This window comes from Ranitomeya imitator, chromosome 1 (genome assembly GCF_032444005.1).
Source record: "Ranitomeya imitator isolate aRanImi1 chromosome 1, aRanImi1.pri, whole genome shotgun sequence".
Taxonomy (NCBI): Eukaryota; Metazoa; Chordata; class Amphibia; order Anura; family Dendrobatidae; genus Ranitomeya; species Ranitomeya imitator.
Genome location: NC_091282.1, coordinates 970,505,376 through 970,520,006, shown reverse-complemented (window position 1 = coordinate 970,520,006; position 14,631 = coordinate 970,505,376).

Here is a 14,631-nt window from a genome sequence, read left to right as displayed (position 1 = left end):
CCAGCTTTCCGTTGGTGGCGTAGTGGTGTGCGCATGTCCAGAGTTCCGACTTCCCTGCGCCCACGTGAAGACACAGCGCGCGATCTGCGCTGTAATCCCTTGCATCGGTGGGGGCGGCCATCTTCCTGGGGCCGCGCGTGCGCAGATGGAGTGCTCTGCTGCACGGGGCTTCAGGAAAATGGCCGCGGGATGCCGCGCGTGCGCATTAGAGATCGCGGCGGCCATTTTCCCAAAGCCGAGTTTGCATCTCGGCTTTGGGAAAATGGCCGCCGCGATCTCTAATGCGCATGCGCGGCATCCCGCAGCCATTTTCCTGAAGCCCCGTGCAGCAGAGCACACCATCTGCGCACGCTCGGCCCCAGGAAGATGGCCGCCCCCACCGATGCAAGGGATTACAGCGCAGATCGCGCGCTGTGTCTTCACGTGGGCGCAGGGAAGTCGGAACTCTGGACATGCGCACACCACTACGCCACCAACGGAAAGCTGGGGAAGAAAAGAGCGCTGTGAACACGCCCACCTGACCAGACCAGCCTGATTGACAGGCGAAAACGGCGACTTTGGTAATGTATTTCTCAGCATACATGGGGAATCAGGGTACACTACATACACTATAGTAACGCACAGCGCAGGCCATATTTAACAGTATTTATAGCTCAATCTCAAAAAACGGGGGTGACAGGTTCCCTTTAAAAATGGCACCTCCTATTTACTTATTGCTCATGTCTTCGCACCATATTGGACCATTCATTTTTCATTGTGTATATCTCTGTGGAATATACTTTAGTTACTAACTGGCTACAATCTGAGTGTGGACTGATAATTGTCATGGGGCCCTTTAAATATTCGGGATAGATAGCCAGACATCATATACATGCCATGCGACTGGGGTCACATAGATAGGTCTACAAGGCTAATTAACTTAAACTCATATTTAAACAGATTCTAAAAGTAGTTAAGGTCAATGGCCCTGGAGGTCTGAGGCACGTAGACTACAATTGGTATTCTGTAAGAAATGACTATATTATACAATATTATTACTGTTATTTTTTTTTTCAAGAAATCACATCTCCTTCAATTAAGGGACGAAAGCAAATGCTCAGCTCTGCTGAAATTCTACACCTCGCATTTAGTGGATATTTTCATTTGATGATTAAACCCTTGTTTGTGTCGGGATCTTTAGGAAGTTCTTTCATGTCCCGAACTGTAGAGAAGAAGGCATGACATGGATGTTGGGAATATCATACATCAATATATGCCTCTGTGTTATTTTAACTCTGACTCGTATATCAGGTCTGAAAGGAGAAAATCTAAACCTACTTTAGAGCTGTGAGTCTAAGGTATGATCAACAGATTATCTACATCTGAGGCCAGGGAAGAGAATGGAAATAATTTACATTGCACAGTCTTGGTTACTGGCCAGACTTCGCTCTTGTCAGATATAAACTTTAATCGGGTTATGAGTAAACATTGTCATGGTAAGCTCGGCGTTAAATCACTCAAGCGCAGTCTCCAATAAAACACAAGCGAATTCCTACAGCCTGAGTTGTGCTGTGGACAATGCACAGTAAAGTCCTAGACTAGCAATGAATAGTGGGGAGCCGATAATATGATATAGGGGGCCCGATTCATCATTTGCGGGGGTTTTTTAAGTTCATTTTTAAACTTGTGGTTTTCGATGACTTTTTTTGCTCCAAGTTCATCAGAATGGAATGAATTTTGCACATTGCTCAAACTTGTCTTTTTTTCTGTCTTTAACTGGTTTTGTGAATTTTTAGCTGCCGAAGTTGAACTTTTCACAAAATGTCGCGAAAAATTTTCCAAAATATTTGGCGTGCATAAAATCACTCCAAGAGGGTAATGAAGTAGCGTTGTGTCATATTTAGTGAGTTGTTTAAAAAAAAAGTTGAATTTCATGAATCTGTGTAATGGCAGGTGCCGACGAGAATATTTTCTGTCCGAGTACGATCCGACAAAGCACCAGATCACACTCGGACCATTGTTAGAGTATGGAGGCGTGTACATGTCCCATATTTTGAATGCCTGAGTTTGATCCAATATTGGAATCGCACTTGGCCATGCAAGTCACTAAGTGCGTGGAAAATACCAGACTCCACTTGAATGACATCTGAGTCCGGGCAAATTTCCGCAGACTGACACAATAGAGAAGATGGAGAAATTTGTTTTCTCCATCTTCTTCTCATCCAAGAGAATCGGATGACAGTATGATCAAAGTTTGGTCAGAGAGTCATTTGCATAATCATCCCAATTCTTTCTGTTGAGAGAATCTATGGCCATCTGCCTCTGCCCTAAAATATGGAAAAACCACATTGTTAGGGTTGGCGGAACGCCCCAAATATATATTTATTAGAAGAAGTTGATGCGTTCACAACCTGGGATCCACCGTGCAGGAAAGCACCTGCTGCTAGATTTGGCAGTACAATATAGTAGTATAAACAGACTCTGTTACTTCACAGAGTCTGTTCGCAAAGATAACGCTGTGCCCTGTTTGGCTCACAGAGGAACACAGCTACCAAGTAGAGCAGATGGTGGTCATGCAGTCAAATGCAAACATGAAACTCCTCGCCGGAGGTGCCAGCATTCCAAGGGCTTATTTCAGCCGGGTCCCTGACTGCATACAAACATGACCACACTGGCGCTGAGCTCATACATAAATTGATACTAGCGTATGGCCGTGCGGTCATGCGCACCTCTTATAGCTGCAGCAAGTACAGGACCTTCCTAGAAGGACCAATGAGAGGCTGCCACAGACGTTGAACACCTTCAGGACCTTCCTAGAGGACCAATAGGATTTGCTGCAGTACCTGAGCATGTGACCCTTGATCTCCAATGGGAGATTTTACTCTGGGTATGCTCAGAAGGGGAAAAGTAGGACTTAGTCCCAAAGACGTCTGCTCGCTGCTGACCAGTACTGGCCACAATGGCAGATACTGGAAGGACAGCAGTAACCCTTCGCACAGTGTCAGACTGAGCATGATGCTGGGACCGACGCCTCCGCTGAGCAGGCTCCACTGCAGCAGGAGAAGAACTAAACAACAAATGAAAACTTGAACAAAGGTGCAAATTGTTTGATCAATTTATCACAAATCAAAAAGTCATTAATTGAGAGCTTCACGCCAAAAACTGGCAAAATGATAAATCAGCTTGGGTGCTTATTGCACACTTAATCAGTACTAGGACTTCCAATAAGGGCTCAATCACACATTTTTTTCTGAAACAAGGCAAAATGGTGTGATTTTCCTCAGTGTTCTTGATCAGATTTTCATTTGGTTTTGGTCTATGTGCCTTTGCTTACCAGTGTGGATCTCATTTTTCTCATATGTTAAAATAAAAACCTTCCAAACTTCTCATGTTCATTAAACAGTAAAAACCGAATAACCATGACACAGGATGGCATACATATGCAGTCCATTGTTTTTTCACTGACGCATTCGCATGAAAATGAGGTTTTGATTTCCAAATTGGATCAAAAATTCCCATGTCTCATTTTTTTTATTTTGTTTTGGAGACAATCAGTCCCTGTAAAAAAAAAAATACAGGCATGTGAATAGCCCCATAGACTATAATAGATACATTTTCTGTATGTGAAACACAGACTTCTGAATTAACAGTGACATGTCTTCAGTCACAATTAGTATACAGTTAAAAATTGCCAAAGTTCTTACCGCATGTATGAATAACAAGTTTGAGGCATCTAACCGAATTTGGGCACCATGGGATGATTTTGTCACCAAGTTGACAAAATGTTGTACTGCTTTTCTTCCTTCCTCTTTCGTTCTTACCCTTTTCCTTCTTTCCTCTCTCACGCCCCTCCTGTCAATGATTTTTGATGTTTGATTGGATAACTTAATTCATTGCACATTGGACTTTTCCTTGTTGGTTTTGACAAGTCCCTTCATTGACAATTCATTGTCAGATGCAATAATAAGGTTTTATAAGTTCCTAATATGCACTAACTAAACGCCTAACTGTTTTCTTATGTTAATGATAAAAATTGTTAAATAAACAGTTTAAAAATAATTGGCAACGCTCATTATCTGCCTCCTGTAGGGCAATGAAATACAGTCAGATTTCTGTCTGGTCACAAAACTGGAAGTCCCTACAAAATAGAGTAAGTCATTTAGTGAGTTCCATGTCTAGGTCATTGATGTGGCAAATTCAACACTATTTCTCCAGCTCTAACCCTACACCCGTGAACACAGTCATATTACAAAAAAGACTCATCACCACAACTAAACATACATGGTTTATTACCATGTTTACACTCTCCATCTCTATACATACAGCGCTGAGCTAGCAATTGTGTATATAGATTACAAAGCAATGACAGTGCTTCCTCCTCCTTCTCCTTCTTCTACTACTCCTCTTCCTTCGCCTATTCCTCCTCCTGTGGACCAAGTGCTCATATGATCTCTGGGTGTAAGGAGGAACATTTGCTGCTGAGATCTAGGAGACCCAGTAAGCTCTATTATGCAGTGGTATTTACTCTGTTACTGGGGCATATATACCTGCTCGAGTTACAAGGGAAATCAACAATAAAAAGAAATGTGCTGATATATTAAAATGCTCCCCAAAGGCCTTTTAAGACCTCATGGGCTGAGGAGGGGCACAGTGTGTGAAATAAAAAAGCAAAAATGAATAAAAAAAAAGAAAAATGAAAAATGAGAGACATTGCCAGTATGAATTACTGTTTCTAGCCCTAACCCCATAAAAAATATAAAAAAAATATTAAAAATTATATAATATTATATTAAAATAATTTCTATGAAAAGGAAAATGCAATGTAACCTGGTAATGGTCCTTTGTAATAGCCAAAAAATAAAAATTAAAAAAGCGACACGTGTTTCCTATTTTTCCTCTTTTACTTTGCATTTTTCCCGCTCCATCCCCGGTTGTTTGAAAAGAAAAATTAAAAAAAGAGAGACATGACAAGTCTGAATCACTGTTTCTAGCCCTAACCCCGTAAAAAAATCTAATAAAAATTATAAAAAAGTTTTTAAAATCATATTGAAATAATTTCTAAGGAAAAGAAAATGCAATGTAAAGTGTTTTTAATGGTCCTTTTTGAGCATGAAAAAAATTCCATAAAAAATATTAAAAATCTACCCTTGTTTCCTATTTTTCCTATTTTCTTTTGCATTTTCCTGCACTGCCCACAGTTATTTAACCCCCTAAATGCCATGATCCCTATCGAACACAGCATTTGGGAGGATAGGAGAAGGAGGGGTCTTCCTCTTCCTACTGATCATCTCCCCCACAATGTCATCCCGAGGGCCCAATCATTGTCATGGCAATCCGAGGTCGTTATGATGACCTCTGGGTCAGCCAGCTACGGCAAGCCTGTTAGACCATGCTCCTGGTTTCTAATAAAGGGGAAAAGAGTTCACATTAACTCACCAGTGCAGGCAATTAGCCAAGAAGGGCGTGGTGCACGGAAAACTCCTGCCTCCGATTCCAGGTAAGAAATGAAATAGAAAGAAAAGAAAAATATAATTAAATTATATGCTCTAAAAACATGTAGAATGATCCATAACACTAGGTAGGACTAGTGTTGTGTATCACTCTGCATGTTTTTAGAGCATATCAATAAAATTATATTTTTAATATTTTTTATAGAATTTTTTATTTTTTGGCAGTAGCTGGATGTTTTTCTTTTTTTTCTAAGAGGCTTCTGTCAGGGTAATATTGCATATCAACAGTCAGACTAATAAAAGTTAAAGTCCCAGAAAGGGACTAAGTAAAAAACAAAAGGTAAAAAATTATCTTAAAAAAAATCACAAAATAAAAAACATAGAAAATAATATTATACCCATAAATACATATAGTTATGTAAAAGAAAACATAAATACAAAAAGTACACATACTTAGTATCGCTGAGTCCCAAGCGATCCGACCTATAAAACTGTTCAACTAGTTAACCCCTTCATGGACACTGTAAAAAAATGGCAAAAAAGTTGCTTTTTATCATACTACCAAATAAAAAGTAAAATAATGTGTGATCAAAATCCGAATAGAAATAAAAATTGCATCACTGAAAACGTCATCTCAAAAAATCAGCTGCTATACAGCTCCATCAGCAGAAAAATAAAAAGCTATAGCTTACAGAATATAGCAATGCTATAGCAATTCTTTTTTAGATAAAATAGTTTTTTTTGTGTGAAAGCAGCAAAACATAAAAAACGATATAAATGTGGTATTGTTGTAATCGTACTGACCCGAAGAATAAAGCTGCTTTATCACTTTACCATACGATGAAGAGCATAAAAAAAACAATTCCGGAATTCCTGAATTGCTGTTTTTGTTCATTCAGCCTCCCAAAAATCTGAATAGAAAGCGACCAAAAATGTTATGTGCTAGATAATGGCACCAATAAAAGCACTAACTCATTCCAGAAAAAACAAGCCCTAACATTACTCTGTCACTGGATATATAGAAAAATTTTAGCTCTCAAAATATGGTGTTTTTTGTTGTGTTATGGCAGACAAACATAAAAAAAAGCTATAAATCTGGTATTGCAGTAATCACACCAACCTGGGGAATATAGTCATCTAATTACTGATACTACACGAGAAACAGCGTAAAAAATAAATAAAACCAATTCTTGACCTGCTGCAGATTTGTTTATTCTGCCTCCCGAAAATCACAGTAAGGCTCGGCTCACATTTATCTTGTGCTCTATGATGAGCTCTTACACCGAGCTTTCCATGTAAATTTCTGAAATATGTGATTCATCTGCAACCCCCCGCAGAAGATTCCCTATAATGAGGCAGATGGGGACATTGTTATCTTTGTCTGGCCTATGGTCCAGCAGTGTCTGTCTTTTTAAGCATGATAAAAGTGCGATTGCCAACTCTTTTATGAACCTCTGAAAAGAAGGACACCGCTGAACATCTTTGCTGCTTCATTATAGCGAATATATCGCTCAGTGGTTTCATATGAATCACATAATTCGGAGATTTAGATTGAAACCCCGATGTAAGTGCTCAGCGTAGAATGCGGAATAAATGTGATGAAAAATGTTATGTAAAATGTTCTCAATAAAAGATTCAACTCAATCCACAAAAAAGCCCCCACTCATGTCCATCATCTGTCAATGGAAAAATAGGGGGTTTCCACATTACTGGCAGTACAAAGGCTCTGGAGAAACGCGATGGCTCCCCCCAGATGAAATTCAACAAAATCATATGCTCCCGAATCCAAATGCCCCCTCCTTTCTGAGCCCCAGTGTGCCTAAACCACATTTATAGTCCACATGTTTGACATTTCTGTATTGATGAGAGCTTGCTTAATATACAGATTGTGTATCTCCAGAAGCACGAGCTGGGAACAATATACTGGGCACATGTACTGGGCACATGTTAGAGCATGTTAGGTTAGGCTATGGGTTGAACTAGATGGACTTAAAGTCTTCCTTCAACCATAATAACTATGTTACTATGTAACTATGTTACAATGAACTGGCACTACAATGGCCGATGTGCAATTTTCACTCAGCAATATCCACTGCTGCTTGTTTCTGGAAAACATCCATGGAGTTAATATGTCACTACACCTCTAGAAAATTTCCAGAGGGGTATAATTTCCACTTGACAAGGGATTCTGCTCTTCTGGCACATAGAGGCTCTATATATGTAGTCAGCAAACAATTCTACGATAATTGGTTCTCTGAGAGTTCATCCCTCCGAGCCTCACCGTGTGGCTAAGCAGTACTGTACAGCTAAGTATGAGGTATTGCACATTCAGCAGAAATTGTATGACACATTTTTGTGACATTTTCACCTATTTCCCCATGTGAAAATGTAAAATCTGGTCCTAAAACTAAATTTTTGAGGTAAAAATTATGTTTTCTTCACTACCCAATGGTATTAAATTTTGTGACACACCTGTCTTGTCGATATGATCACTGCATCCTTATATAAATTCAATGAGAGATGCATTTTGTAAAATAGGGTTAATTATGGGGGGCTCTGTTGTTCTGGTACCTCAGGTGCTCTGCTAATGTGACATTGTACCCTCATCCCATTCCAGCAAAATCTAAACTCCAATATGGCGCCTCAAAAGTTATTTTGACTACATATGGGGTATTGGCGTAATCAGGAGAAATTGCATAACAAATTGTATCGTCCATATTCTCCTATTATCCCTTTTGAAAATTGAAAACTTGGGGCCAAAGCAACATTTTAGTGAAAAAGATGGTAATTTTCCCATGACTCATTCCAATGCTATACAATTCTGTGAATTGCCTGAGGGTTAAAAATGCTCTCTACACCCCTATATGAATTCGGCAAGAAGTGTAGTTTTCAAAATGGGGTCACTTGAAGGGGTTTCTGCTGTTTTGGTATGTCAGGGTCTTCATATGCTACATGGCATCTATAACTTATTCCAGCCAAAATTGCTTTCCAAATCTCAATTAGTGCTCCTTCCCTACTGAGCCCTCCCGCTTGCCCAAACATAGTTTTCCACCACATGTGGGGTATCGGCATGCTCAGGAGAAATTGCACAACAGATTTTCAGTCCAATTTTCTCCTGTTACCTTTGGGAAAATGAAAAATTTGAGGTTAATGAAACATTTTTGCCAGAAAAATGTATTTATTCATTTTCACGTTTCAACGCTATAAAATTCTGTGAAGCACATGTGGGATCAAGGTGCTCACCACACCTTGAGGGGTTTAGTTTCCAAAACGGGGAAACTTGTTGGGGGTTTCCACTGTTTAGGCACATCAGGGGCTCTGCAAATGCGACATGATGTTCGCTCTCTATTCCAGCTAACTTTGTTCTCTAAATCTCAATTGGCGATCCTTCCCTTCCCAGTCATGGTGATTGCCCAAACTGAAGTTTTCCACCACAATTGGGGTATCGATGTACTTAGGACAAATTTCACAACAAATTGTTTGGTCCATTTTCTCCTGTTATCTTTATGAAAATGAAAAAATAGAGCTAAAGCAACATTTTTTGTGAGAAAAATTAGATTTTTTATTTTTATAGGTCAAAGTTATAAAATTCTGTAAAGCACCTCTGGGTTCAATGTGCTCACCACACCTTTAGATAAATTCCTTGAGGGGTATAGTTTCCAAAATGGGGGCACTTGTGGGGGTTTCCACTGTTTAGGCACATTAGGGGCCCTGCAAACCCTATTTATTCCAGCTAATTTTACACTTCAAGAGTCGAATGGTGCTCTGTTATGATCTGGTGGCCTAGGAGCAGCATGAGACGTACTCTGGAGAAGGTGGTACCTTTACTGACCGCAAACCCTGAACTAGCAGCGCAACTAGAAGTAGCCGTGGGGGGTACCTAACACTCCCTAGACCCCTTGACACAGCCTAAGAACTAACTACCCCTAAAGACGGAAACGGGAAAACTATCTTGCCTCAGAGAAAATCCCCAAAGGATAGACAGCCGACAACAAATATTGACTGTGAAAGGAGAGGGAAATAACATACGCAGACATGAAATCAGGATTTAGCATAGGAGGCCACACTAGCTAAAAAGGAAGAATAGGACAGAGCACTATGCGGTCAGTATTAAAACACTAGAAAATATCTACCACAGAAAATACAAATCACCACATCTGACTAAAGACATGGAGGGTATATCTGCATCTCCAGAGACACAGCTAGGCTGCAAAAAATCCTTCACAGACAAAGCTGGACAAAACAAAACAAGAAAATGCACAGACTATAAGGTCCACAGCAGGTGGACAGCAAAAACAAGGCCAGAACTTATCTTTGAAGAAATGAACAGCAGACCAGGAGAGACCAAGTATGGATGTGAATCCTCCAAAAACAATGGACAACTGGCACTGACTAAAGGATAAAGCAGGACTTCAATAGCCCAGCCCAAATTGCAAAAAATGGATACACCTGATAAATGCTGCGATCCAACTACCGCAGCACTACCACTCATAACCACCGGAGGGAGTCCAAGAGCAGAATTCACAACAGTACCCCCCCCTTGAGGAGGGGTCACCGAACCCTCACCAGAGCCCCCAGGCCGATCAGGACGAGCCAAATGAAAGGCATGAACCAAATTGTCAGCATGAACATCGGAGGCAACAACCCAAGAATTATCCTCCTGGGCATAACCCTTCCATTTGACCAGATACTGAAGCTTCCGCCTCGAAAAACGAGAATCCAAAATCTTCTCAACCGCATACTCCAACTCCCCATCAATCAACACCGGGGCTGGAGGATCAGCAGAGGGAACAACGGGCACCACATACTTGCGCAACAAAGATCTATGGAACACATTATGGATGGAAAAAGAGGCTGGAAGGGCCAAACGAAAAGACACCAGATTGATAATCTCAGAAATCCTATAAGGACCAATAAACTGAGACTTGAACTTAGGGGAAGAAACCTTCATAGGAACATGACGGGAAGACAACCAGACCAAATCCACAACCCGAAGCCGGGAACCCACACACCGACGACAGTTAGCAAAACGCTGAGCCTCCTCCTGAGACAACACCAAATTGTCCACCACATGAGCCCAAATCCGCTGCAGCCTGTCAACCACTGAATCCACACCAGGACAATCAGAAGGCTCAACCTGCCCTGAAGAAAAACGAGGATGAAAACCAAAATTACAAAAAAAAAGGTGAAACCAAGGTAGCAGAACTAGCCCGATTATTAAGGGCAAACTCGGCCAATGGCAAGAACGCCACCCAATCATCCTGATCAGCAGACACAAAGCATCTCAAATAAGTTTCCAAAGTCTGATTAGTTCGCTCCGTCTGGCCATTTGTCTGAGGATGAAATGTGGAAGAAAAAGACAAATCAATGCCCAGCCTAGCACAAAAGGCCCGCCAAAACCTAGAAACAAACTGGGAACCTCTGTCGGACACAATAATCTCAGGAATACCATGCAAACGCACCACATGCTGAAAAAACAACGGAACCAAATCAGAAGAGGAAGGCAATTTAGGCAAAGGTACCAAATGAACCATCTTAGAAAACCGGTCACAAACCACCCAGATAACCGACATCCTCTGGGAAACTGGAAGATCTGAAATAAAATCCATAGAAATATGCGTCCAAGGTCTCTCAGGGACCGGCAAAGGCAGAAGCAACCCACTAGCGCGGGAACAGCAAGGCTTAGCCCGCGCACAAATCCCACAGGACTGCACAAAAGAACGCACATCCCACGACAAAGAAGGCCACCAAAAGGACCTACCAACCAAATCTCTGGTACCAAAAATCCCAGGATGGCCAGCCAACACAGAACAATGAACCTCAGAAATCACTTTACTAGTCCATCTATCAGGAACAAACAGTTTCCCCACTGGACAGCGGTCAGGTTTATTAGCCTGAAATTCCTGAAGAACCCGTCGTAAATCAGGGGAGATGGCAGAAAGAATCACCCCTTCCTTCAGAATGCCGACCGGCTCAAGAACCCCAGGGGAATCAGGAAAAAACTCCTAGAGAGGGCATCCGCCTTAACATTCTTAGTACCAGGAAGGTACGAAACCACAAAATCAAAACGGGAGAAAAACAGGGACTATCGAGCCTGTCTAGGATTCAGTCGTTTGGCAGACTCGAGGTAAATCAGATTCTTATGATCGGTCAAGACCACAATACGGTGCTTGGCCCCCTCGAGCCAATGACGCCACTCCTCAAATACGCACTTCATAGCCAACAACTCCCGATTGCCGACATCATAATTGCGTTCCGCAGGCGAAAACTTCCGAGAAAAGAAGGCACACGGTTTCATCAAGGAACCATCAGAATTCCTCTGAGACAAAACGGCCCCTGCCCCAATCTCAGACGCGTCAACCTCAACCTGAAATGGAAGAGAAACATCCGGCTGACGCAACACAGGGGCAGAAGTAAATCAGCATTTAAGCTCCTGAAAGGCAGAAACAGCAGACCAATTCGTTACATCAGCGCCTTTCTTCGGCAAATCGGTCAGAGGTTTAACCAAACTGGAGAAGTTGGCAATGAATGAAACGACGATAAAAATTAGCAAAGCCCAAGAATTTCTGAAGGCTCTTCACAGATGTGGGCTGAATCAAATCATGAATGGCCTGAACCTTAACCGGATCCATTTCTATAGATGAGGGAGAAAAAAATGAAGCCCAAAAAAGAAACCTTCTGCACTCCAAAGAGGCACTTCGACCCTTTCACAAACAAAGCATTATCACGGAGGATCTGAAATACCATCCTGACCTGTTTCACATGAGACTCCCAATCATCGGAAAAAATCAAAATATCATCCAAATATACAACCATGATCTTATCAAGATAATTCCGAAAGATATCATGCATGAAGGACTGGAACACAGATGGGGCATTAGAGAGTCCGAATGGCACCACTAGGTATTCAAAATGGCCTTCGGGCGTATTAAATGCAGTTTTCCACTCGTCACCCTGTTTAATACGAATAAGATTATATGCCCCTCGAAGGTCAATCTTAGTAAACAAATCAGTAAGCAAAGGCAAAGGGTATTGAAATTTGACCGTGATCTTATTCAAGAGGCGATAATCAATACACGGTCTCAAGGAGCCATCCTTCTTGGCAACAAAAAAAAAACCTGCTCCCAATGGTGAAGAAGATGGCCGAATATGCCCCTTCTCCAAAGACTCCTTAATATAGCTCCGCATGGCGGCATGTTCTGGCACAGACAGGTTGAAAAGTCGACCCTTAGGGAACTTACAACCTGAAATCAAGTCAATTGCACAATCATAGTCCCTATGTGGTGGAAGGGAACTGGATTTAGGCTCATCGAATACATCCTGGAAATCTGACAAAAACTCAGGAATTTCAGAAGAGGGGGAAGAGGAAATCGACATCAAAGGAACGTGATCATGAACCCCCTGACAACCCCAACTAGTCACAGACATGGATTTCCAATCTAACACCGGATTATGTAGCTGTAACCATGGAAAATCCAGCACAATATCATCATGCAAATTATGCAACACCAGAAAACGGCAATCTTCCTGATGGGCTGGCGCCATGCGCATGGTCAGCTGTGTCCAAAACTGAGGTTTATTTTTAGCCAACGGTGTAGCATCAATCCCCCTTAACGGAATAGGGTTCTGCAAAGGCTGCAAGGGGAAACCACAATATCTGGCAAATTCGAAGTCCATTAAATTCAGAGCGGCGCCTGAATCCACAAATGCCATGACAGAAAATGACGATAATGAGCAGATCAAGGTCACAGATAACAGAAATTTTGGTTGTACAGTACTGATAGTAACAGAACTAGCTATTCTCTTTGTACGCTTAGGGCAATCAGAAATAACATGAGCAGAATCGCCGCAGTAAAAACACAACCTATTCTGACGCCTAAATCCTTGTCGTTCAAAATCCTATCACACTGCATAGGCTCAGGGCTCCTCTCGGAGGACAACGCCACAGTGTGCACAACTCTGCGCTCGCGCAAGCGCCGATCAATCTGAATGGCCAGAGACATAGAATCACTCAGACCAGCAGGCGTGGGGAACCCCACCATAACATCTTTAACGGATTCAGAAAGACCCTTTCTGAAAATTGCCGCCAAGGCATCCTCATTCCATTTAGTCAGTACAGACCATTTTCTAAATTTCTGGCAATACAATTCTGCCGCTTCTTGACCCTGACACAGGGCCAACAAGATCTTCTCAGCTTGATCCACAGAATTAGGCTCATCATACAATAACCCCAATGCTTGAAAGAAAGAATCAACATTAAGCAAAGCAGGATTGCCAGATTCCAGGGAAAATGCCCAATCCTGTGGGTCACCACGCAGCAAGGATATGATGATTTTAACCTGCTGAATGGGATCACCAGAAGAACGGGGTCTCAATGCAAAAAACAGTTTACAATTATTTTTGAAACTCAAAAATTTGGATCTGTCACCAAAAAATAAATCAGGAGTGGGAATCTTAGGTTCTAAGGCAGGAGTCTGAATAATAAAATCTGAAATACCCTGTACCCTAGCAGCAAGCTGATCCACCCCAAAAAATAACTCCTGAACATTCATGTTAATACTAGATTCCGTAGCCACCCAGAGATTAAGAGGGAAAAGAACACAGAATAGACTGGAGAAAAAAAAATGGCTCAAGAGCTTCCTTCCCTTCTTCTGAGATGCATTTAACTCATTGTTGGCCAGTTGTACTGTTATGATCTGGTGGCCTAGGAGCAGCATGAGACGTACTCTGGAGAAAGTGGTACCTTTACTGACCGCAAACCCTGAACTAGCAGCGCAACTAGAAGTAGCCATGGGGGGTACCTAACACTCCCTAGACCCCTCGACACAGCCTAAGAACTAACTACCCCTAAAGACAGAAACGGGAAAACTATCTTGCCTCAGAGAAAATCCCCAAAGGATAGACAGCCGCCCACAAATATTGACTGTGAAAGGAGAGGGAAATAACATACGCAGACATGAAATCAGGATTTAGCATAGGAGGCCACACTAGCTAAAAAGGAAGAATAGGACAGAGCACTATGCGGTCAGTATTAAAACACTAGAAAATATCCACCACAGAAAATACAAATCACCACATCTGACTAAAGACATGGAGGGTATATCTGCATCTCCAGAGACACAGCTAGGCTACAAAAAATCCTTCACAGACAAAGCTGGACAAAACAAAACAAGAAAATGCACAGACTATAAGGTCCACAGCA